Source organism: Pongo abelii, chromosome 17 (genome assembly GCF_028885655.2).
Source record: "Pongo abelii isolate AG06213 chromosome 17, NHGRI_mPonAbe1-v2.0_pri, whole genome shotgun sequence".
Taxonomy (NCBI): Eukaryota; Metazoa; Chordata; class Mammalia; order Primates; family Hominidae; genus Pongo; species Pongo abelii.
The window spans coordinates 72819695-72845425 of NC_072002.2; positions in this window are offsets into that span (position 1 = coordinate 72819695).

The following is a 25731-nucleotide window of genomic DNA, read 5'->3' on the forward strand; positions in this document are numbered from 1 at the left end:
AATTATGATTCACAGTTTCTTTTTATCTCCTCCCAGAGACTATCAAGAGCCAGGCCTGGCCACCTGCACTGTGGAGTTTTAGGTTAGAGATGGCCCCATCCAGCCCAGGGGAATGCAGGAGAACAAAGGAGCCAGGCAAATGCAGAGGGGAAGGCAGGCACTCAGGTTCTCATCTTCCCTCCCTGCCCCCTCAAGGAGTCAGTTGGAGGCAGCTTTGGAAATATCTACAAATGTGCTAAAAAGCTGGAAGGCAGAGAGGCATCTGTCCTGCCTCCTGTCCATGGCTCTAGGCTGCCTCTCTCCACCAAGTTGGAGGTAGCTCCATCAAAGTGGAAGCAGCAGTACAATAGGACTAAGCAGATGTAGGAAGGATGGCGTTCCACGTGGTGAACCTGGAAGGTCCCACCTGTATCTGAGGCTTTAGGGAACTCAGAAGACAGCTGGCATGAGGCTCAGTGGCTGGCCACAGGCCTTGCAATGGCCAGGGGTGAGGGGACCTCCTAGCCAAGGTCAGGTGGAGGAGGCAGCAGAAACTCAGCCAGGTCCATGGTGAAGGTAAAAGGAGAAGTTAGGCTTGGCTGAATCATAGGCATCAAGCAACCAGCCTGGATGAAGCTGAGACAGCAGTGGGTCAGTTCCCAGAGCCGTGATGGCCAGCAGACAGGCAGAAGCAGGGGAGCAAGGAGCAGAGGCTGGGGGAGTTGGGGGGTTCCACCCATATCCACCTCCTTTCCCCAGCACCTCAAGGGTTTCTGATCCAAACATGAAGTACCTTCTTGGAAAGAAAAAGAAGGGAGAGGGAGGAGAGCAAGGGGGATGGAAGAGAAGACAAAGGAGGAAAGGGAAATGGAAGAGAGAAAGGAATGTTTCTGTGATGCTCATCATTTTTATATAAAGAAGCTGTTACAATTATTGCATCATACTTAGATCAACAGATTAATCTGGAGCTGTTAATTTTTTCTGTTATGCAGTAAGTGGGTCTCTTGAGGAAGACCGTACATGTTACATTTTATCTGAACATCTGGGTGTAGCTTCGGTGACTTTGGGATCCTGCACATAGATTTTCTGTGAATTTGAGTGCAGTTGTTGGCCGTTGCAGACATTTCAGCTTTATAACTGAGGAAAGAACAGCTGTGACCCCTGGGGCCCCAGACACCCTGCTCTTGCTAACTATCTCCTCTGGGGTACAGGGTGCTGTGTCTCACCGTTACAGCCCCCCAGGAATAGACTAACTACCCACCACACATGCCACTGATGCAACTCTAGCATCCCCTTTGTCTGGATCTCACCTACTGACCCTTCATCCTCAATGGATCTAAAGGCTCCCCCTTACAGTGACCATGTCACAGCTAACATGGACTGCCACCTGCAAAGTGTCAGTCATAGGACCAAATGCTTTGTAACATCATCATCATCACTTTTAATCCTCACATTTACCTTAGGTACCAATAATATCAACATTTTCCAAATGGGGAAATTAAGGCTTAGAGAATTTAAACAGCTTGACCCCAAGTAGGAAGTGACAGAGCTGGGCTTTGAACCCAGGTCATTCGGCTTTAGATCTCATAACTGTTAGCAGCTTCCACAGGCTATGCTGCCACTAGGCCAACTTGGGGCTTAGGTCAGCCAGTGGCTCTGTCTTCCTGTGCTTGGAACCCAGGCTCGGGCAGCCCCTTTGTCCAGGAACATGACCTGCTGCCCACCCAGCTGCTCTCTTGTCCCACAGCACTCGTTGTGGAGGTCCCTGCACGGCCTTCCATGATACCCCTTCTTCTTCACCTCACATGCGTCACTCAGACCTCTGACATCACCTCCTTGTTGGTAGAGCTTTCTGTGACTCCTCATGGCAGCAAGTCATTCCCTCCTGCATGTTCCCTTGCCACTGAGCCTGTAGGCAGTGCATTTCCCATGGAAACATAATGGCATATTTATAGGCCAGTCACCTGAGCTGAACTAGGAGCTCCTCGCGGGCAGGTGAATGCCATCTTCATCTGTGAGTTTCTAGACTGGAGAGGATGCGGCAGAAACCATGGGCTGCTTTGCTTAAGGCTCATCCAACCCCTGACCAGCTTATCTTTCAGTACAGCAGAGGCCAAGAAGCAGAAAATGACAGGTGAAGCCAGGTCCCCATGTGTAATTTAGTTCCTGCCAATCAAATGCATTCGTGCGAGACTGATTACAGACTGAGCTTTGATGGGCAAAAGGCAAGGGGCAAGGCATTCATTTTGCTGGAGTGGATCTTGGTTTTTAAACTGTCACAGCAATCTCCTCAGTCAGACAGATCTATATAGTGTGTAGTCTATTTATATTTGTAATGAAAACAAAGAATAAATGTAATAAAACTGCCCTCTTAAAGGTTGTTTGTTAATAACCTCCAAGACTCAATTTCAATTTCCATCCACTTGGCCTGTTAACCACGACTCTCTCACTTTTTCAAAGATACTAGGCTTTGCATTGCCTCATATTTAGATCAGAAATTCTTTTAAATTTGTCAAGGATTCCAGCTGTTAGAAAGAGAGTGGGAAATAGCAATGGAGAAAGACAATGTAATCAAAAGGAAGGATTACTGCTGGGCAGCAAAATCCAAAAATGTCCACTGAAAGATTGGGCATGGTTGCTTATGCCTGTAATCCCAGCATTTCAGAGGCCGAGATGGGAGGATCACTTGAGGCCAGAAGTTTGAGACCAGCATGGGCAACATAGGGAGACATTGTCTCTACAACAAAAACTAAAGAGCTAGCTGGACATAGTGGCACACGCCTGTAGTCCCAGCTACATGGGAGGCTGAGACAGAAGGATTGCTTGAGCCCAAGAGGTCAAGACTACAGTGAGCTATGATCTTGCCACTTGCATTCCAGCCTGGAAGACTGAATGATATCATGTCTCAAAAAAAAAAAAAAAAAAAAAAAAAGAAAAGAAAAAGAAATCCACTGAATCCCTCAAATCAAACCAAAGAGGCAGGAATCCAGGCTTGTATGCAGCACTCAGCCTTATCTTTTACTTGTATATTCTTTATTACGTATCTCTCCACTTCTAGGATTCTGTGCATCTACAATATCTCTGATGTACCAGAAAACTGTAAAATGCACCAGGAAAGCCCCTTTGGGGAGCAGAGTGAAGAGTGAGTAGGAAGTCCTGGTAGAATTTTACCAGCGAGGCAAAGGGAGGCTCAGTGATTGATTGGAGATCTAGTGAGTTGGCAGCCAAACCTCAGGCAAGTCTCCTGACACCTGCTCCATTGTTCCTTTACTGTGTTCTTTATAATTGAATTCTCAGTAAGAGTTGACAATGGCCATAGCAGGTACACCAGAACCAAAAAGCTGAGTCTCATGAAATCCTGCCCAGCTCCAGGAGCAGTCAGATGGGGACTGGGAATGATAGAGGATGAAAAGTTTTTCATCACAAGGGTTTTGGTGCATCGTGATGGGCAGTGGTGCGGAGGACGCATCAACAGTTGAACAAAACTTAGTTTAAGAATTGTGTAGGCTGAAAGTGATTGGTCCTTGACAGTGCTTTACCCACTGCTAAAAATAAAGTCTTAATTTTGAGGTGGTGCCAACAGTTTGCTCCACTAGGATGGCAGGGAGCTTCCTTTGGTTTAAATATTTACATTGCATTTTCAGCATCACTCTCAGCCTTACTGTAGCAGGCAACAACTTAGTGGGTGTTTGAAGATGACAATGCCCCACGCTCAGCCCTTCTTTAGCGTTAATGGACAAGAGCAAGCTGTATGGCTTCTTAAATAAAACAGCAGCCTTTTGTGACCTCTCTTTTCTCAGGCAGCACCAACTCAATTATTCACTCAGAACTGCAAGGAACATTTCAGACTTTATTCAAGTATTCATCATCCACCCCCACCCCCACAAATGATATAAAGGGAAAATAATCAAAGACATTTAAATAATCACAATTTTTAAAAGTATAAAGCAGAACAGACAGTTTTATTTTAGATCTTAAGTGAAAGTGGATTAAGGTTTTCCTTAGAAAACATCTATTGGAGAATTTCAGATGAATTTCAGTTTTGCCACCTGGTGTCGAATCCTGCTTTTTAAACCTTGTCTCTGCAGAGTCACCCCTTTCTCTCCAGTCCCACTCTCACTGCTATTGGTCTGACCCTGTATGTCTGTGATTGGATAGACAGCAACTGTCCCTAGGAAAGGCGTAGCATGGGAAAGTGTGGATGTCTCAGTGTCCCTCCTGAGATTCACTCTATGACAACGACTGCATAGCCACCATCATGGCCAAACCGCACCCATCCTGCAACACCCAGCCTCTTTCCAGGCCCTCCTGTCAGCACTGGGGCTGCCCGTTCTCCGTTCATGGCTTCCCCATTGCCTGGGTCTTTGCTCCAAGGTCTTTGCTTTTCTTACCAAGGGCTTTGCTTTTCTTAGGTGCATCTACATTTTAAAAGCAGGATTCTTATCCAAAGGAATAAAAGGGAACTATCCAGAAATGTATTGAATTATAGAAGTAATGAGTTGGTATAAAAACAAAAGTTCAAATGTTGTAGGAGGCTCTTGTATAAAAATAAAATGCCCTCCTCCCTTTGCCCCTCCCAGTCTCACACCTTAGGCAGCTATTAATACTTTTGACCATTTTTTTTGTTTGTTTTTGATCTGCCCGTGGAGCTGGGCAGGATTTCATGAGACTCAGCTTTTTGGTTCTGGGGCACCTGCTATGGCCATTGTCAACTCTTACTGAGAAGTCAATTATAAAGAACACAGTAAAGGAACAATGGAGCAGGTGTCAGGAGACTTGCCTGAGGTTTGGCTGCCAACTCACTAGATCTCCAATCAATCACTGAGCCTCCCTTTATACATATCCCTTATACAATATCATAATTGTATAATATAAATATAAGTAATAACTCTAAATAATATGATATGCCCTATTTCTTGATTTCGCTCTTTAAATAGTATCTATCCACTTTTTACCATGAAACTGAAGAGTTTGGTTCATCTTCTCCCTTTTCCTTCCCTCGTTAAATTTTTGTTTATTATATTTTTATCTCTAGGTCCTTCTATGAGTCAACTATAAAAATAAATAAAGACCAATCACATGAGAAAAGCAAAGGCTATTTATTCTGAGCTTGCTGTAGCAAGGGAGTCAGCCACCCACCGTCACTTACATTTTGGCAGAGACTCAAAGGCAGGCAGAGGAGTAGGAAAGCTTTAGATTAGAGAATAAGGAAGGCTTCAGCTACGGTCGGATTGAAGGCTGCTGGCATGTGGAAGCTATAGGTGGACTAAGTAGAAGTAGGGTATCCTATGTGATTAGTTAGGGGTGCGTATTTGGCTTCCTCTGGTTGGTCCTAAGTTGGAAGCAGGGATAAAAATTTGGGAAGCTGTCAGTTATTAAACAAGTCCTGGCCATTTGGGGCTGACTTAGGCTGGCTGGGTTGTTTATGGTAGAAAAGGGCATTGGTTTCCTAGGCAGGTTGCTGCAGATTGTGGGTCAAAGTTCATCTACATATACATGGCCTGGCCATTGCCTGCTTGGATATTCAGTCTCTCACAACTTCATAACTTTAAACAATAGAGTTAAACTTCTATTTCGTGATCTTCCAAATGTAAACAGTGTTTCTTTCTCCCCATTCTGTAAGATGCCCACCCCCACCACCAGCTGATCTCCCTCCCTCTACCTCCCAGCTTCTTCCAGCCATACCATTATTTTTATGTATGAAAAGTTGTAATCATACTATCCCTTTGGCATGTGTAAATATTCCATCATGTGTCTATAGGTCAATTTTGAAAAGCAAGAGCCAGTAAGCAGCATTTACAATATCATAATTGTATACTATAAACATAAGTAATAACAAGTTTTTAAATTTTATTTTATTTTAAGTTCTGGGACACACGTGCAGGACCTGCGGGTTTGTTACATAGGTAAATGTTTCACGGTGGCTTGCTGCACCTATCAACCCATCACCTAGGCATTAAGCCCTGCATGTGTTAGTAATAAGATAATTAAATGATATAAGTATGATTTACTAGTTGAAAAAAGTAATGAGATTTCATCCATAATTGAACTTAGTGAAAGTAATTTTATGTCTGTAAGCCTGTACCACTGGAAGTATAATATTTTAAACATCAGTGTAAAATTGGTTCTCCTTTATTATACATTTTTTTTCTCAAAGGCCTACATGTCAGATAAACTTTCTTGGTCTTGAATATCTGAAAATGTCAGTGTTTCTATTTCACATCTGATTGATAGTCTGGCTGGATACTTAATTCTAAGTTCCAGGTGTAGGACTTTGAAGACATTGCTTAGTTGACATCTACTATCCAACATTGTGGATCAAGTCATCTGATATCAATCTGATTTTCATTTTTTAATAAGTAATTCATGTTTTTCTTTCTAGAAGCTCTCAGGATTGTCTTTTTATCCTGTTATTCTCGAATTTCAAGTGGATGTATCCTATGGACTAAATATTTGTGTCCACCAACCTCACCCCAAGTTCACATGTGGGAACCCTAATGCCCAATGGGACACAATTTGGACATAGTATTTGGGAGGTAATTAGGTCTTGCAGGTAGAGTCCTCCTTAGCGGATTAAGGCCCTTATTAGAAAAGACGTCAGAGAGCTTGCTCCCCTGCTCTCTGCCGTCTGCCATGTAAGGAATCAGCGAGAAGGCAACTGTCTATGAATTAGAAGGAAGGCCTTCGCCAGGAGCTGACCATGCTGGCACCCTAAGCTCAGACTTCAAGAACTGTGAGAAATACATGTTTGTTTTTTAAGCCACCCAGTCTTTGGTATTCAATTATAGCCTCCCAAATTGGCAAAGACAAGATGTCTAGGAAATTATTTTGGATAAAGCCCTGAAATCCTCCTACCAGTTATTCCACCTGTGACTGAGGTTGGCTCTCTCACCAGCATTGCTATAATCTCTTCCCCTCAGACAAGGAATCTTCAGATATTAATTGGCAAGCTTGTCTTCTAACCCCACGCTTCGACTATGCCAATCCTATTTTAAGTAACTCTTTGAGAGACAGCTTGTTATATCAGAAGGAGAACCCTGTGTGATCTTGAGGGAAGGTTATTCAACCTCCCAAAACCTCAATTTTATTATCCATTGGATCAGCAGTCCCAACCTTTTTGGCACCAGGGACTGGTTTTGTGGAAGACAATTTTTCCACCGATGGGATGGCAAGGGAATAATGGTTCGTGGATGAAACTGTTCCAACTCAGATCATCAGGCTTTAAGTTAGATTCTCATGAGGAGCACGTAACCTAGATTCCTCGCATGTGCAGTTCACAATAGGGTTCGAGCTCCTATGAGACTCTAATGCTGCTGCTGATCTCTCAGGAGGCAGAGCTCAGGCGGTAATGCTTGCTCACCCCACTGCTCACCTCCTGCTATGCAGACAGGTTCCTAACAGACCACGGACCAGGGGCTGGAACTCCTGTGTTAGATGGACATAACAGTACTACCTCTTAAGATGTTTGTGAAGCATAAATTAGAGTAAAATTTGAATACAACTCACCTACCACAAATGATGGGAGTTATTAGGAGCTAATGAAGTGAGACAACAAATATATATATATATATAAAGATTGTAACTGTGGTGTGTGTGTGTGTGTGTGTGTGTGTAATAAATGTTTGTAAACTACCATCATATAACCATTCCCCAAAAATATACTTATAAGAAGAAAACCTGGCCTTCTCCCTACATAAATGGAAGAAAACTTAAATACAGCATTTTTAAAGTGTAGAAGAAGCTTATTAGGGTGGTTTTCAAAAACATAAATGAGGCCAGGCTTGGTGGCTCATGCTTGAAATCCCAGCATTTTGGGAGGCCAAGTTGGGAGGATTGCTTGAGCCCAGGAGGTCAAGGCGGCTGTGAGCCATGATAGCACCACTGCACTGCAGCCTGGGTAACGAAGCAAGACTGTCTCAAACACACACACACACACACACACACACACACACACACAAAGATTGTGGAGCTCCAAAGTAGATATAAATGGACAACAGAACCACATAAAGGCTAAGCCGCAGAAACTACTCTTTGGGCCAAGTGTGAGCAGATAGTGTCTGGGAGGGTGTGTGGATCCTCTCTGGGAAAAAAACAAGTGCAAGAAGATGAGGGAAGGGGGTGTTGAGAAAGAAAGTGGCCTGGGAGAGCAATAACAACTTCTAAGCTGACAACAGCTAAGACAGGGAACATAGCATGTTTGTGTATGCATGTGTGTGTGTGTTTATCAGTATGTCCCAGGCCATGTCAAGGGAGGAGAGAAAGAAAATAGCGATGAAAGGAGAATGCAGTAAAATAAATGATGGCAGATAAAATATGAAATAGATTTGGTGTTTTTGAAACATCATCAACAAAAAAAAATGACTAGTTGCCTCTAAACATTTTGTGTAAAGGAACATTTTCAGGCCAGGCACAGTGGTCCAAGCCTGTAATCTCAACAATTTGAGAGGCTGAGGTGGGCAGATCACCTGAGGTCAGGAGTTCGAGACCAACCTGGCCAACATGGTGAAACTCCATCTCTACTAAAAATACAAAATTAGCCAGGCATGGTGGCACATGCCTGTAATCCTAGCTACTTGGGAGGCTGAGGCAGGAGAATCGCTTGAATCTGGGAGGCAGAGGTTGCAATGAACCGAGATCGCACCACTGCACTCCAGACTGGGCAACAGAGTGAGACTGTCAAAAAAAAAAAAAAAAGGAACATTTTCAGCATATACAGAATTATAGAAAACAGTTCACCGCATATATTCACCACTCAGCTTCAAAAACTATCAACTCATGTCCTGTGTCAGCCATCATCCAATATTTGGTCTTTTGTGACTGGTTTCTTTTACTTAATTTAATGTTGTTGAGGTTCATCCATATCGTAGCTTGTATCTGCATTTTATTCCATTTTAACTGGTGAATAGTATTCCATTGTATGGAGCTACCAAATTCTGTTTATCCATTCATCACTTGATAGATCTTGATAGATCTTTGGGCTGCGCCTGGTGTTTGGCTATTGTGAATAATGCTGCTATGCACATTCATGTCTAAGTCTTTCCTGTGGACATATGTTTTCATTTCTCTTGGGTGGATTTTTTGGGTGGATTCTTGGGTAGATTTGTTGAGTATGTTTGTGTTTAACATTTCAACAAGCTGTCACGCTGTTTTCCAAAGTGACTGTACTCTTCAATATTCCTGCCAGCCATCTATGAGGGTTGTAGTTTCTCTCTGTGCACTTTGCATTCTCTCTTTTATTGTAGCCATCCTAGAGCATGCAAAGTGGTATCTCCATGTGGTTTTAATTTTCATGTTTCTAATAACCAATGATGTTGAGCCTATCTTAGTGTGCTGATTAGCCATTCCTAGGCTGTCCTTGGTGAAATGTTCACTCAAGGATTTGGGCCATTTTAATTGGGTTGATTGTCTTCTTATTGAGTTATAGAAGTTCTTTTTAGATTCTTGATACAAGTCCTTTGTCAGATATATGATTTGCAAATATTTTCTCCCAGCCAGCGGTCCATTTTCTTCATATTTTTTGAAGTCATAGTTTTTAAATTTATTCAACTTCAATTTATCAATTTTTTTATGGCTCATGCTTTTAATGCTGAATCCAAGGATCCTTTGCCTAAAGCAAAGTCACAAAGATTTCCTCCTATGTTTTTTCTAGAATTTTTTACTTTTAGCTTTTACATTTTGGGCTATTATCCTTTGTGTATGACGGAGGTACTTTTTTGTTGTTGTTGTTGGCATATGGATATATAATTATGCCATTTGCTGAAAAGAAATCCCATGGAAATGTTTTGACACCTTTGTCAAAAATCAATCAACCATAAATGCCACAAATGCAAGGATTTATTTCCAGACTCTAATCTGTTTCATTGACCTATTTGTCTGTCTTTACATAAATACCACACTGTCTTAATTAACAGGACTTTGTAGTAACTTTTGAAATGGGGCAGTATAGCCGGGCACGGTGGGTCAAGCCTGTAATCCCAGCACTTTGGGAGGCCGAGGCGGGCAGATCATGAGGTCAGGAGTTCAAGATCAGCGTGGCCAATACGGTGAAACGCTGTCTCTACTAAAAATACAAAAATTAGCCAGGCGTGGTGGCAGACACCTGTAATCTCAGCTACTCGGGAGGCTGAGGCAGGAGAATTGTTTGAACCCGGGAGGCAGAGGTTGCAGTGAGCCGAGATCACGCCATTGCACTCCAGCCTGGGCGACAGAGCAAGATTCCGACTCAAAAAAAAAGAAAAAAGAAATAGAGTACTAGAAGTCCTCTAATATTTTTTTTTTCCAAAATTGTTGTTTTGTGATAAAGTGATCATTTATACCAGAATTTCAACTTGCTTTTAAAATTTGGATGCCTTCTCTGAGACAAGCACTGTGTCTATCATGATTGTAATTCAGTCTATTACCTCAGGCAGAGACATGCATGTTCACAAATAGCACAACCCTGGTTCAGCCCTAAAGTTCAAGTGCGCACAAGTCATACATACGAGATGCCATGGCAGACAGGGCTAAGAACAACTCAATCTGCTGGAGTTCGTTTCAGGAGACTTCACATAGGAGACGGTGGCTGAGAGGGGCCTTGAAAAATGGGTCAGCTTCATTAAGATGAGCTGAAGAAACTGATCCAGGGCTGAGAAGGAAATGGGTAGAGGTAGCAGGGCTTGAAAGCAGATCAGAGAGGGGTAATTTTGGAGAAGTGGCTAGAGGGAGAGCACAAGGCTGGAAAAGTGAGGTGCGCACTTCAGGCTCAGAAACCTCAGGCAATATTTGGAGCAGCTGAGGGAAGCAGGGGCCCAGGGGGGTGAAAAGGCAGCCAGGCCATTTTCCTGCTCTATGCAAAGGATACAGTCTTGCCAGGTGCAGTGGCTCATGCTTATAATCCCAGCACTTTGGAAGACTGAGGTGGGAGGATTGCTTGAGCCCAGGAGTTCAAGACCAGCCTGGGCAACGTAGTAAGACTCCATCTCTACAAAAAAATAAGAAAATTCGCCAGGTATGGTGGCACATGCCTGTAGTCCCAGCTACTTGGGAGGCTGAGGCAGGAGGATCTCTTGAGCCCAAGATTTGGAGGCTGCAGTGAGCTATGATCGCCTCACTGCACTCCAGTCTGGGTGACAGGGTGAGACACTGTCAAAACAAAACAAAAAAAAAACCAAAAAACCCCACAGTCTTTGCCCCTAACCCTGTTCAATCCTCTCAAAGAACACTCTATTCTGGTAGGAAGGGTATGAGGAGGGAGTGTGAGCCACCCACACAAATCTTCTGCTCCTACAGGAAGAATAAATAAAATCCTACCGATGTGAGTCACCAATACCATCTTCAGCCATAAATGACAAAGCATTTTTATTGTTCTTTACCCTGCATGCTTGAAACCTGGCAGGTCTGAGGATTAACACGAGCCACTGTCCTGCCTGAGCAGAGGATGATCTTTGCACCACCCTGGCAACTCCTATTAAAGCCTCAAAGCTTATGCCCTTTTCTTGCTCCTTTTCCAAGTTGGATGGGTATTTTTAAAAACTTGCCTTTGCCTCTAGAGCCTTCCTATCAACCACTGGTATGGGCCAAAATGACCACCATAAATGTGATGTCTCCTTTTTTGCTAAATTTTCAGACTCTAATCTAAAATGGAATTGATTTGTGTAATGTCTGAACCCTTGAGACTATTTCTGCTTGGAATGGAAATTGACTCCATTCATGTTTCAGGAATGGCGGGCTCCCAGAAATCCAACAGCGTCTTCATCATAGATTCCTGCCAACATTGTTCTGCCTAATAAATACGAACCCAGGCACTGGAGACCATTGATCCCCATTTCAGCCTTCTGAGAGTCTCAGAACATATGCACAAGCAAAGCACCAACAACCTGGTGGCTCTGGGTGCATTGTGTTGAGAAGGGATTTGAGTGAGATGTGTAGGGAGAGGAAGTGGGGCAATGCCAGAGAAATCCTTTCTCCATTTTTATCAGATGTGCTACCTTTTGCTCCCTTGGAGATTCTAAGTAGATATAGTTAAGAATTTTTGAGTGTCAAGAGTTATTGATACACATGGTCAATTGGCCAACACACAGCCATGCCAACCTCTCTCTCTCATGAGTGACATCCTGTAGCAAAGCTGAAAAAGTGAGATCCTTCCTTACCCAGCCTTCCTTGCAGCTGAAGACAGCTATGTGACCCAGTTCTAGCCAATGAGATATAAGAAGAAGGGTGACAGAATCTTTTGCAAAAATGTTTTCTTTACAGATGAAAGAAAAGAGGCATTTGAGGAAAAGTTATTTTATTGTTAGTTCGTGCCCCTCTCCCACTACTTCCTGTCTCGGAATTCTGTTGCAATGTCTGAAGCTGTAGTAGCCATTCTGTAATCATGAGGCCTCAAGCACAAAGATGAAAAACCAGCACACAGAAGATGGTGGAGAAGGAAAGATAGAAAGAGCCCCACTCTTTGACGCCATCCCTGAGCTGCTAGTCCTGCGCTGGTCTGGATTCCTCCAGACTTCTTGTTTGGTCAAATAACAAGATGCCATCATTGTTTAAGCCATGGTTAACAGAGTTTTCTATGGCTGGCAGCCAAATATGTTCAAGATAGTGTAGATTCTACTACTTTCTCTCCCCTAACCTCTGGAAGTTGCCTTTACTTACACTAAAATGTACAGAACTCTCCTGGTTCCTGCCCAGAAAATCAATTTAGTAAAAAGAGTGGCTGGACTTCCAGTAAAATGCCGTAGCAATAGATGACTATTAGATGGATGATGATATAGTGATGGTAGTGGGAACGGCAGGTGCATGGCTCAGGGCCTCTGTGTGATAAGCAGCCCCTGCCTTGCCCTGACTGTTTCATGAGAGATACAGGAAGACCAGTATTTTCTTTTTCTTGGTTCCTCTCTGGTTAATGAATGGGTTTAATAGTGACTACCCAGAAACATATACCCCATGCAGAGCTGAAGATCAATATTACTAGAGGGAAGGGAAGAGGAGTGAAGAAGGAAGGGAGGAGACAAGGCAAGTAGGAAGGACAGGGGGAGGGAGGAAGGAAGGTGATAGGTTCAATACAAAATTGAAGATATGGGGGACAGCAGGGGATAGAAGAATTCCGGAGTAACAAACAATACCAGGATTAAAATCAGAAGCTGAGGAGCAAAATTTGGTTGATGTGGTAGTTGAAAGTAGCCACATGAAGGGGCAGGAGGGCTGTCTGAAGTGAAATTTGTCCTGCGGGGTTTGAGGATGAGAATAAAACAATGTCTTTTTTTTTTTTTTTTTTAAACAGAGTCTTGCTCTGTCACCCAAGCTGGAGTGCAGTGACATAATCACAGCTCACTGCAACCTCTGCCTCCCAGGTTTAATCAATTCTCGTGCCTCAGCCTCCCAAGTAGCTGGGATTACAGGCATGCACCACCACGCCCAGCTAATTTTTGTATTTTTAGTAGAGATGGAGTTTTGCCACGTTGGCCAGGCTGGTCTTGAACTCCTGACCTCAGGTGATCCGCCCACCTCAGCATCCCAGAGTGCTGGGATTACAGGTGTGAGCCACTGTGCCCAGCCTAAAACAGTGTCTTGGAAATTAGTTCACAAAATCTTATTTCTTCAGGGTTCAAGGGCTTTGAAGACAAAAGCTCTAGCTTGTTTGGGAATAAGGCAGGCAGAACCAGAGGAAACAAATACCCTAAGAGAAAGTCAGCAGGCAAAATCTAAGCTCAGGAAGGAGCAGCAGTCCAGGAGAGCAAGTGCCTGCGAGGTGCACAGCTAGCAGGGTGTCCCCCAGAGTCTCAGCCATAGTGCCTCCCCCACCTGTGTTTGGAGGGTGAATGGGTGGGTAATAGTGCAGCACCAGGAAAGGCAAAGTGCAAGCGGAGTTACAAACAATGAGGTCAATGATTCGGAGCTAAGGAGAAGACACTGAAAAGTAAAATAGCATTAACTGTGTCAGCGGCAGGCCAAGAGGGAGCTTTGGGGAGGGAGCCTAGCACTTCAATAGTCCCCATCACTTTGTTTTTGTTTTTTTGTTTTTTGTTTTTTTTTGAGACAGCGTTTTGCTCTGTCACCCAGGCTGGAGTGCAGTGGCGCAATCTCAGCTCACTGCAACCTCTGCCTCCTGAATTCAAGCGATTCTCATGCCTCAGCCTCCCGTGTAGCTGAGACTACAGGCACCCACAACCAAGCCCAACTAATTTTTGTATTTTTAGTAGAGGCGGGGTTTCACCATGTTAGCCAGGCTGGTCTCAAACTCCTGACTTCCTGACCTCAGGTGATCTGCCCTCCTCAGTCTCCCAAAGTGCTGTGATTACAGGCATGAGCCACCATGCCTGGCCACTTTGTTTTGATATGGACAATTGATTGATGTCTCATGTCATGTAAGATGATCTATATATTCAGTGTCCAACCTTGAGGCACAGCTGGTTTTCTTGGAGCAACCTGTATTCCAACCTGTATGCCAGAGCTTCCATAACAAAACTCCACAGACTGGATGGCTTAAACAACAGAAATAAACTTTCTCACTGTTCTGGAGGCTGCAAGTTCAAGAGTAAGGTGTCAGCCAGTTTGGTTTCTTCTGAGATCACTCTCCTTGGCTTGCAGATGACCACTTTCTTGCTGTGTCCTCACATGCTCTTTCCTCTGTGCACACACATGTCTGTGTCCTAACTTTTTCTTCTTACAAGGTCACCAGTTGTGTTGGACCAGTTGAGGTCACCATGTGACCTCATTTTACCTTAATGACCTCTGGAAAAGCCCTATCTACAAACCTAGTCACATTCTGAGGTAGTGGGGGTCAGGAATTCAACATGTGAACTGGGGCAGGACACAATTCAACCCGTAACACCCCTGTAACAAATTGCCACAAACAGTGTCTTAAAGCAACACAAATTATTCTCTTACAGTCCTGGAGAACTGTATTAGTCTGTTTTCATGCTGCTGATAAAGACATACCCAAGACTGGGCAATTTACGAAAGAAAGAGGTTTATTGGACTTACAGTTCCATATGGCTGGGGAGGCCTTACAATCATGGCAGAAGGCAAAAAGGAGCAAGTCACATCTTACATGGATGGCGGCAGGGAAAGAAAGAGAGCTTGTGCAGGGAAACTCCCATTTTTAAAACCATCAGATCTTGTGAGACTTACTCACTATCAGGAGAACAGCACAGGAAAGACCCACCCTCATGATTCATTTATCTCTCACTGCATCCTTCCCACAATTATGGAATTATGGGAGCTACAAGATGAGATTTGGGTGGGGACACAGAGCCGAACCATATCAAGGACAGAAGTCCAAAATCAGTTTCACCGAGCCAAAATCAAGGTGTCAGCAGGGCTGCATTGCTTCTGTAGGCTCTCAGGGAGATCTGCTTCCTGGATTTTTCCAGCTTTGAGAAGCCTCCTGCATTATTTGGCCTGGGATCCTTCCTCCATTTTTTAAGCCAGCAGTGGTTGGTCAAGTTTTTCTCACTCCATGTTACTCTAACACTCCTATTCTGTAGTCAAATCTCCCTCTGCCTCTCTCATTTAAGGACACTTGTAAATACATTTAAGGCCCACCCAGAGAACCCAACATAATCTGCCCACCTCAAAATCCATAATTTAATCCCATCAGCAAACTCCTTTTTGCCATAAAATAACATATTCACAAATTCTGAGGATTCAGAAATGAACACTTTTGGAGGCCATTATTCAGCCTATCATGTGTCATAAATCCACATCTGCCCCCAACACCCCACAGCCAATCTACTTCCTTCCCCTAAGGACCATCCACACCTTCCAAAGCTGCCACTGGCTATGTTCTTGTGGACTGACCCAAATGAGGACCTTCAGAACGTGGCAGCCAAAGAGATCATGTTTAAAGCAGAGAGGTGTGGGTCCAATGACTCGGATGTTTCATTAAACCTCATTTGGCACTGTGCACACTGTAGCTGTACCCCTGAGTTAGCCTGGTGACACCAGAGCTGGTGTCACTGGTGCTTTCCCAATCACAAAGACAAGAATCTGATGAGTGTGTGTCATGTTCTGGGGGAGTGGGGCTGAGACTAGTTAATAAACTCGATTCCTCTAGTTCTGTAATCCCCATACACCTTGCAAATTAAGTGGTTTAAGGAACTCCTTTAGGTCCCTGGAGCCCACCAAATGGAACTCTCCTGAGGACCCCAGCAATTAAAAAGTAATGAGGAAAAACAGTGAGGACAGGGGGGTTTGCTTGTCCCTAAAGAATCAGTCACTCAGCTCAGCAGTCGAGCAGTCACAATGGAACACCAAGAATGTAGCACTTTGCTGAGTCAGCATCCGCAAATCTGAGCTGAGTTGCTTCTCCAGCAAAGACCAGTTCCCAGGGTCCATCCATCCACACACTTGTTTCAGGCCCTCATTCCTAGGTGTGCCCAGGACCAAGGGCAAACCACGTGGAATGATCCTATATGCATTTTTATGTTGATGAAATTGGGTGAAAATGAGAGAAGACTGGGAGATGCTGAAGGTAGAGGAATAGGCCCGTTTGCTTTTCTTTGATGATAAAGAACTTTTGAAACCAAATGTATATATATAACCCCCCCCCGTATTTTTTAAAAAGTCTCACCTAAGAGATACCTATGATCTTTTTCTATTTTAAAATATTTTAAGCATTCAGAAAATTTTAGAGAATTGATTATTAAACACAGGTACATTCAGTCCAGCTGTCAAACCTTAACATTTTGCCATATATAATTCATATATCTCTTCTTTTTAATAAATAAAATATAACAGAAGATTTTTAGAGTAGTTAAACTATTCTATATGATCCTATACTAATGGATACATGTCATGATGCATTTGCCAAAACCCATTGAATGTATGACACTAAGACTGAATGCTAATGTGAATTATGGACTTTGGATGATAATGACGAGTCAGTGTAGATTCATCAGTTACAACAAATGCACTACTCTGGGGCAGGATGTAGATAGTAGAGAAGGCTGTGAGTACATGGGGGCAGGGAATATATGGGAAATCTCTGTACCTTCTACTCAATTGTTCCGTGAACCTAAAAATACTCAAAAATAAACTTTATTTAAAATATACATATAGACCAGTCATCGTGGCTCACACCTATAATTCGAGCACTTTGGGAGGCCAAGGCAGGTGGATCACTTGATCTCAGGAGTTGGAGGCTGCAGTAAGCTAAGATCATGCCACTGCACTCCAGCCTGGGCAACAGAGTGAGGCCCTTTTTCAAAAAAAAAAAATAATAAGATAAAATAAAATTATATATATATATGTTTATATAGTACACACACACATATAAGACAGTTGAAGTACCTTATGTACCTTTCTATAATATATTCCCCCAGAAGTATTTGAATTTGAGGTTTATTATCCCATTTTTGTCTTTATAATTTTATCTTATGTATAAATATCTGTAAAGAATTAATTGTATATATAGTTTTGCATATTGTTAACTTTGTTTCAATGGCATACTGTGTGTATTCCTCTAAAACTCACTTTTATTGTTCAAAATTTGAAATGTAATAATGTTGATTTTTTCGTTTATCTTTAACAGTGATACAGCAAACAGTGATACAGTACTTCACTGTATGACAAAACAACAGCTTATTTATCCACGTACCTATTGAGAGAAATCTAGCTTGTTTCTAGCTTTTGTGCTATCGCCAACCACGCTGCAAAGAACAATGTTGTACATTTCTGCTTATGCTCTTAAGTGCTAGCTTCTCTGACATAGACTGTTAGGAGTGGAAATGCTGGGTTGTAGGAAATGCACATCTTCATCATTAAAGATGTGACCAAACTCCTTTTCAAAGTGATTGTACCAATTTACAGTCCCACTACCAGTACATGATAATCACCATTGCTCCACCAATTCACCAACACTTGATGTTGGCATTCATTTTACTATTTGCCAATCTGTTCAAAATAGAATGGCAGTTGGTTTTAACAACCATTACGTTGGGTATCAGTGAGAGTGAGCATCATTGCATGTATGTGTTGGCCATTCATGTTTCTTCTGTGAATTTCCTGTTCTTGTCCTTCGACCATTTTTCCCCATTGGGTTGTTTTCCTTTTTCTTATTGATTTGTAGGAGTTCTTTATATAATTTGGATATTAATCCTGTATTAATTACATTCATTTTAAATATTGTATTCTATTTTAAGGCTTATCTCTTAATTTTATTGGTCCTTTGTTGCACAGAAGCTTTATCTTTTTATGCATTGAATTTTATCAGCATTTAAAATGTTTATTTATTTATTTATTTTTAATAATAGAGGTGGGGGTCTTGCTATATTGTCCAGGCTGATTTTGAACATCTGGCCTCAAGTGATCATCTTGCCTCAGCCTCCCAAAAGGCTGGGATTACAGGCATGAGCCACCTCGCCCAGCCATGTTTATATTTTTTAAGGATTATTTAAGAAAGCCCTCTTGGTTAGCATATCTTAATGATGTTCTTTTAATTTTGAAATGATTTTTACTTTTTTCATTTAGATGTTAATCTCCTTGGATTGATTTTGGTGTAGGGTTAGGGACCTAATTGTATTACTTTCCTTAAGGAAAACCAACAGTCTCAGCATCATTTATTAATTTTAAAAAATATTTCTCCAGTACTCTTTATTAATTTTTTAAAATCTCCCAATTACTTTAATGCACTGTCTCTGCCATTTATCAAGTGGCCAGAGCGAGCCTATTTCCATGCTGATTCTGTTCCGTTGGTCTATTTGCCCGTCCCTGCCATCACGTCTTCTATTTATTGCTGTGGCTTTTTAGCTGATAGAGCAAATCTCTCTACCTTGTTCTTCTACATTTGTCTTTCTTTTTTTGACCCTTGCTTTTCCAAATAAATTTTGGAGTTGGTTTGTTAAGTTCCAGAGAGAGAAAAATTCTCTGTTGGGATTTTAAAATTAATTTGGGGAAATTTATCAATAAATTAGGGGAAATGTGATACCGGTACAATACTGAGTCTTTGCCATACTATCTTACTCTTTAATTTTAAATTTTCTTTTTATTAACATGAGTCCATAATCCTTATCTGAAGCTCTTAGGGTAAGTGTGTTTCAGAATTCAGAAATTTTCAGATTTAAAAAAGGCAAAAGGCAATATTATCTCTGTATAATATGTTACATATTATCTCCCAGTGTCAATGCTATTTACAATTTTCCTCTTATTTTGTTTGAGCACATTCTCAGGTATAGTGCTGTGCAATAGAAGTTCTTCAGTGACAGAAATGTTCTATATTTGCACAATCAAATCAATGCTCAGGCTGGGCACAGCGCTCACACCTGTAATCCCAACACTCTTGGAGGCCCAGGTGGGTGAATCATTTGAGCTTAGAAGTTCGAGATCAGCCTGACCAAAATGGTGAAACCCCATCTCTGCTAAAAATACAAAAATTAGCTGGGCATGGTGGCACGAACCTGTAATCCCAGCTACTCGGGAGACTGAGGCACGAGAATCTCTTGAACACAGGAGGTGGAGGCTGCAGTGAGCCAAGATCTCACCACTACACTCCAACCTGGGCAACAGAGCAAGGCTGTCTCAAAACATAAACATAAACATAAAAATAAAAATTGATGCTCACTAGCCACATATGGCTATGGAGCATTTGAAATGTGGGTAATGTAACTAAGGAATAAAATTTTAAATTGTATTGAACTGTAATAAATGTAAATTTAAATAAGCATCTGTGGCAAATGCCTACCATATTAGACAGCACAGCACTAGTAGTTTCCAGAGAAAGGGTTCATGGGAGGGAATGTTTTGAGTCCTTACACTCCAAAAATACATTTTTTCTACCCTCACACTTAATTGATGGTTTGGCTGAGAATAAAATTCTAGGTTAAAAAATAATTTTACCTTAAAATTGTGAAGGTATTGCTTCATATCTCCCTAGCTTCCAGTATTGCTTTTTGCTTTTTTTTTTTTTTTTTTTTTGACAGGGTCTCTGTCACCCCCAGGCTGGAGTACAATGGTGTGATCACAGCTGGCTGCAGCCAGGAACTCTTGGGCTCAAGTGATCCTCCTGCCTCAGCCACTGGAGTAGCTAGGACCACACCACAGGTGCATGCCACCACACTCAGCTAACTTTTCTAATTTTTCTGTAGAGATGGGGATCTTGCTATGTTGCCCAGGCTGATCTCAAACTCCTGGGCTCAAACATATCTCCCACCTTGGCCTCCTAGAGTGCTGGGATTACAAGCATAAGCCACTGTGCCCCGCCTAGTATTACTTTTGAGAAGTCAAAAGAACATCCTAATTCCCTATTTCAGGATTGTGATCTGCTTTTGCCCTCTGAAAGTTTTAAGGTTTTATCTTTGTCCCAAGCATTTTTGGGCTTCCTGATGCCATGCTTTGTTGTGGGTTTATTCTCATTCAGTGTCCAGGGCATTTGGTGGGCCTTTTCAATCTGGAAATTCATATCCTTCAGTTCTGAGAAATTTCCTTGAATTATCTCATTGATTATTTCTTTCCTTTGTTATTTTCTGTTCTCTTTCTCTAGAACTTCTGTTATTCAAATGGTGGACATTCTGTACCAATCTTCTAATTTTCTTATATTTTTCTCCTCTTTCCATCTATTTGTTTTTACTCTGCTTCCTGGCAAATTTTTCAGGTATATTTTCCCAGACTTTCTATTGAGTCTTAAATTTGTGTCTTCATATTTTTAATTTCTAACTGGTATTATTTTTGTTCCCCAAGAGCTCTCTTTTTATAACATTTTTTCTTATTTCATGGTTGCAATATTTTCTTACCTCTCTGAGAATATTGGTAGATTTTTAAATGTTTTCTCTACCTGTTTCCTCCTTTTCTGTTCATCTGCATTGGTGTCTATACATCTAGCTTGAGGCTTTCCTTGACAGCTGGTAATCCTTGGTTGTCAACTCATATACATAAGAGTTGGGCAAGGAAATGTTCTTAGAAAGCTCTGAGTATGTGTCTGGGGTTTGTCACCCATTAACCTCAATGTGGAATGATCTGGCTAAACCATTTAGTTGGGAAACCTGATGTCATCTGTATCTTTAGGTGTTTCCTCCTTGCCTGTTGAGATTCTTCACAGCCGATGGTTCCAATCTCCTGCCAGGGAGGCATTGGCCTGGTCGCTATTTTTCTGTTACTCCAGAGAAGAATGTGGACAGAAGGTTTCAGCATCCAGTGTATACGGCTTACTAAGTCCTCCCTCCCCTTTCCAGTTCGACACTTCTGTACTTCCTCCAGAGACTATCTTCAGTGGAAAAACCTTGAATCTTCTGCCAGAGTGAGGGGATCATAGGGGAAGATCTATGGATCTGATTGCTTTTTTTTTCTTTTCCTTTTGAGACAGGCTGTCACTTTGTTGCCCAGGCTGGAGTGTGGTGATGCAACCATGGCTCACTGCAGCCTCCACCTCCTAGGCTCAAGCAATCCTCCCATCTCACCCTCCTGAGTTCCTAGGACCACAGGCATATGCCATCATGCCTGGATAATTTTTTAAACTTTTTTGTAGAGATGGAGTCTCACCAACTTGCCCAGGCTGGTCTCAAGCTGCTGGGCTCAAGTGATCCTGCCACCTCAGCCTCTCAAAGTGCTGGGATTACAGGTGTGAGCCACCATGCCTGGACACTGATTTTTAAACAGCCTTTCAGATAAACCTCCTTACTTTAGCAATCTTTTTTTATTCCATATTATCAAAGGTGCCTGATGCCACCAATTTTTGGGGTCATTGGGTCATTTCTTCTGTGTTACAGATCAGGTCTCAATTTTCTCCACTGCCAGCTTTGAATTCAGTTTTTTGTTTTGTTTTGAGACAGTCTTTCTCTGTTGCCCAGGCTGGAGGGCAGTGGCACGATCTTGGCTCACTGCAACCTCCACTTCCCAGGTTCAAGAGTGAATTCAGTTTTTTTGGCTCTGCTAAGCCGCTTTATAAGCATTTCTCCAATTTTCAAAATTTGGAAATTTTTATCTTCTGTTGTTGTCTGTTATCTTCTCTTCAATGCTCTTCATCCTTATGGGTTTATGTCTTCAGAAAACAGTCTCTTTATTGCCATTTTTGTGAAGTTTTGAGAGGAAGAAAAAGTCAATGCATTTGTTTCCCATTTTGTAAATGCCAGATGGCAAACCAGTTTCCTTTCTTCCTCCGCCCTGCAAAATTGGCTGATTCCAAAGCACAGCATCTTTAAATGCACAAACATTATTATTAAACAGCTACAATGGGTCAGTCCTGTGCTTGTCACTAATCAGGGACAAATGAATAGACATTGAATAAAAGGTTGCTGCCACATGGAAGTTCTAAAGCAAGACATTTAAGCTGACTGTCTGGAGTCTCCTGGCTCCTGAGGTCCCCCTGACTCCTGTCCACTATCCTATGTGGCCATGATTAGCTCTTCTGGGATAGCAGCCTGTTCCAGATTCTAGGCTGGTAGGGATCAAACACATTTGATCTAAATCTTATGAGCACTCTGCTCTGACCAAGTGCTCCAATGAAAAAGTATAGACTTTTAATTCTTGCTCACCACAAATATTTCCCACAAACATCAAATGAAAGAAAAGGGCAGAAGCAAAGTATGTTAAATATAAGTCTATTGAGTCACTCTCATTAGTCACCCTGTTTTGTTTTTTTTTTTCATTTAAAACCCTATTGAAGTGAACTGAGTCGTTCTTAACCAAGGTAAGCCATAGGGTCCTAAGGACCCATTGTGTGTAATTCATATGAAATATTGACGATTCACTTGTTGAAATGGCATATTCAATGTGACATAAAATATAAATGAATCTGAAACTAGATGGATTGCTGCAGACTGTAGGCCACTCTGAATGGGTGCTTTTTGTCTGAAGTTTATTTTTAATATATTTTACTATATATCAAGCAGTATTTAAGCACTTTACGAATATTGTACTACCTGATTCAATCTCTGTAATATTATGAGAGAAGTACAACCAGTATCCTCATTTTACATATTTAAAAAACCAGGCCCAGAAAGGTTAAGTAACTGCTCAAGGTCACACAATTAGTAAAAGAAAGAGCTGGCTGGGTGCAGTGGCTCATGCCTGTAATCCCAGCACTTTAGGAGGCTGTGAGATGTGAGGCTCACTTGAGGCCAGGAGTTTGAGACCAGGCTGGGCAACGTAGAGAGACCCTGTCTCTACAAAATAATTTAAAAATCAGCTGGGCGTGGTTGCACATGTGTGTAGTCTCAGCTTCTCAGGAGGCTGAGGTGGGAGGATCGCCTGAGCCCAGGAATTGGAAGCTGCAGTGAGTCATGATCATGCCACTGCACTCCAGCCAGATGATAGAGACCCTGTCTCTATAAAATAAAATAAAATAAAATAAAATAAAATAAAATAAAATAAAATGAAATGAAAGAGCTGAGATTCAAACCTTAGCAGTCTAACTCCAAAGCCTAGAAATGTATGGACTCTTATGTGCATTACTCTAAGCTAATAGTTCTCAACTGGGGACAATTTTGTCCCCCAGGGAATCTTTGGCAATGTCTGGAGAAATTTTTGGTTGTCACAACTTGGGGGAGGGGATTCTGCTTGCATCTAGTGGGTAGATACCAGAAATGCTGCTAAACATCCTATAATGCCCAGGATAGTTCCCCACAACAAAGTGTCTGGCCCAAATGTCAGTAGCGCCAAGGATGGGAGAGCATGCTTGTGTGCTAGTCACTGATGCTCTTCTCCCAGTTTTACAAGTTCTTCCTCCAGGCATATGGTATAATTTGCATTTCTTAAAGTTGGTGTAGGCATATATCTTGCTTTGGCCAATGTAAAGTTGCCGCACTTCTAGACAAAAATTTTAAAAGCCAGGGCATAACACCATGTATCCTTTTTTTTACTTTGGTCACTTTGGAAGTCTTAGAAATACAGAGATGGGACTTCCCTCTGCCTTCGTCCTTGTGTGAGGATAAAGCAGAACAGAACCTTAAGAATGACCCATGACAGAAGCTTCCTGAACTATAAATACTGTTTGTACTAATAGTTTTAAACCATTGAGATTTGGAATTGTTTCTGCAGCATAACTCAGGCTACCCCAACTGATGAGGACTCCATCCTCATATAAGTACATCTGTCCCTGTCTCATGTAACCTGACTGAGGTCTTTCTACTCATTTCCCAGGTTCCTCACAAAGGTGAATGATTTCCTGCTGTAAAGCCTGTGAGGCATCATTTTTCCAATTAGGAGTGTTGCTTTGTCATTGGACTGCATATATCTAGATACCATGATGATAATGGACTTGCTTCCCTTTTAATTTCATGGTAAGCCTCTGACAGAAGTTGCATAGTAGTTGTTCTCATAACAACCATGCAACTCAGATTTTCCAAATTAAAGCATACACTTGCTAGTCTCACTATACCTCAACTAGCTCTGGTGAGGTCAGAATTATTAACATCATCAAACCTAGGATTACATGAACCTTAAATCTCGGGAGGTGTGGGCAGCCATTAGTCACAGTATTCAACTTTATTCACAAATTTTCTTGATACTTAAGAAATCTAAGTGTTCTGGCTGGTTGCAGTAGCTCATGCCTGTAATCCCAGCACTTTGGGAGGCCAAGGCGGGTGGATTGCCTGAGGTCAGGAGTTCGAGACCGGCCTGGCCAACATGGTAAAACCCTATCTCTATTAAAAATACAAAAAATTTAACCAGGTATGGTGACACACCTGTAATCCCAACTACTCGGGAGGCTGAGGCAGGGAAATGGCTTGAACCTGGGAGGTGGAGGTTGCAGTGAGCCAAGATTGCACCACTGCACTCCAGCCTGGGTGACAGGGCAAGACTCTATCTCAAAAAAAAAAAAAAAAAAAGAAAGAAAGAAAGAAAGAAAGAAAGGAAACCTAAGTGTTCTGACTTTACAATTTGTAGACCTTACTTCATATATCAAATTATTCTACCTAGTGATGAACTGGAATTTCACTGGAATTTCACCCAGTATGATTGATGTGATATGAATTTATGGCAAGCTGACAACATAAATTAATAAATAATCCACGTAACAGTTTATTGTTTCAACTAATGAAAAATCTGGATACTCAATGTAAAATGTATCTAGATTATAAAATTGATATCAAATGGATATACAAGATTTGTGGAATGCAGTAGCCATGGAGAGATAGCCGAAGAAAAAGACCATTGCTACTACCGCTCCATGGAAAAAAAAGCTTCTGCCAGGAGTATCTCATTAAGGTCCTTAAAATGCCAGTCTTCTCCTCCCTCCAACCTCTACATAATTTTGTCATACTGTTCTTCTAGTTTGAAATGCCATCTTGTCTCCTCTCCTCTCACCCAAATCCAGCAAATCCCTCCTTAATGTCAACTTCACATTTCTCCTCTTCTGTGAAGACTTCTAAGCCAATACTACAACCTTTCCTTTCTTAGCATTTATAATATGGACCATGTATTTTACACTGGACTGTAAGTTCTTTAAGGGAAGAGGTCTTTGCATACAAATCTTTAATTTCCACACAGCAAGATAACTTATATTCATTCATTCAACAGATTGAGCATTTATATACTGAGTTAGACCCAGCCTGACAAAGGCACTGACATGGAGGAGCTCATGGTCTAATGGGGATAACAGGTATGGAGATGCATAAATACATTATGGCAAGTATATAAAAGAGCTAAGGCTGTCTTGTGGCTGCCTGAATTTTACTTGTGTTCCATGCATGGTTCTGTTGGATCAAGGTGGGAAGAGCATACAAAGTATGGGACACACAGGGAAGCCTGACACACATAACTAAGGGGTCCTGAAGCCAAAAAGCAAGAGCTGATCAGTGTCAAGACGATAAAAGCCATCATCAAAAGTCACAGAAAGTCAAGGAA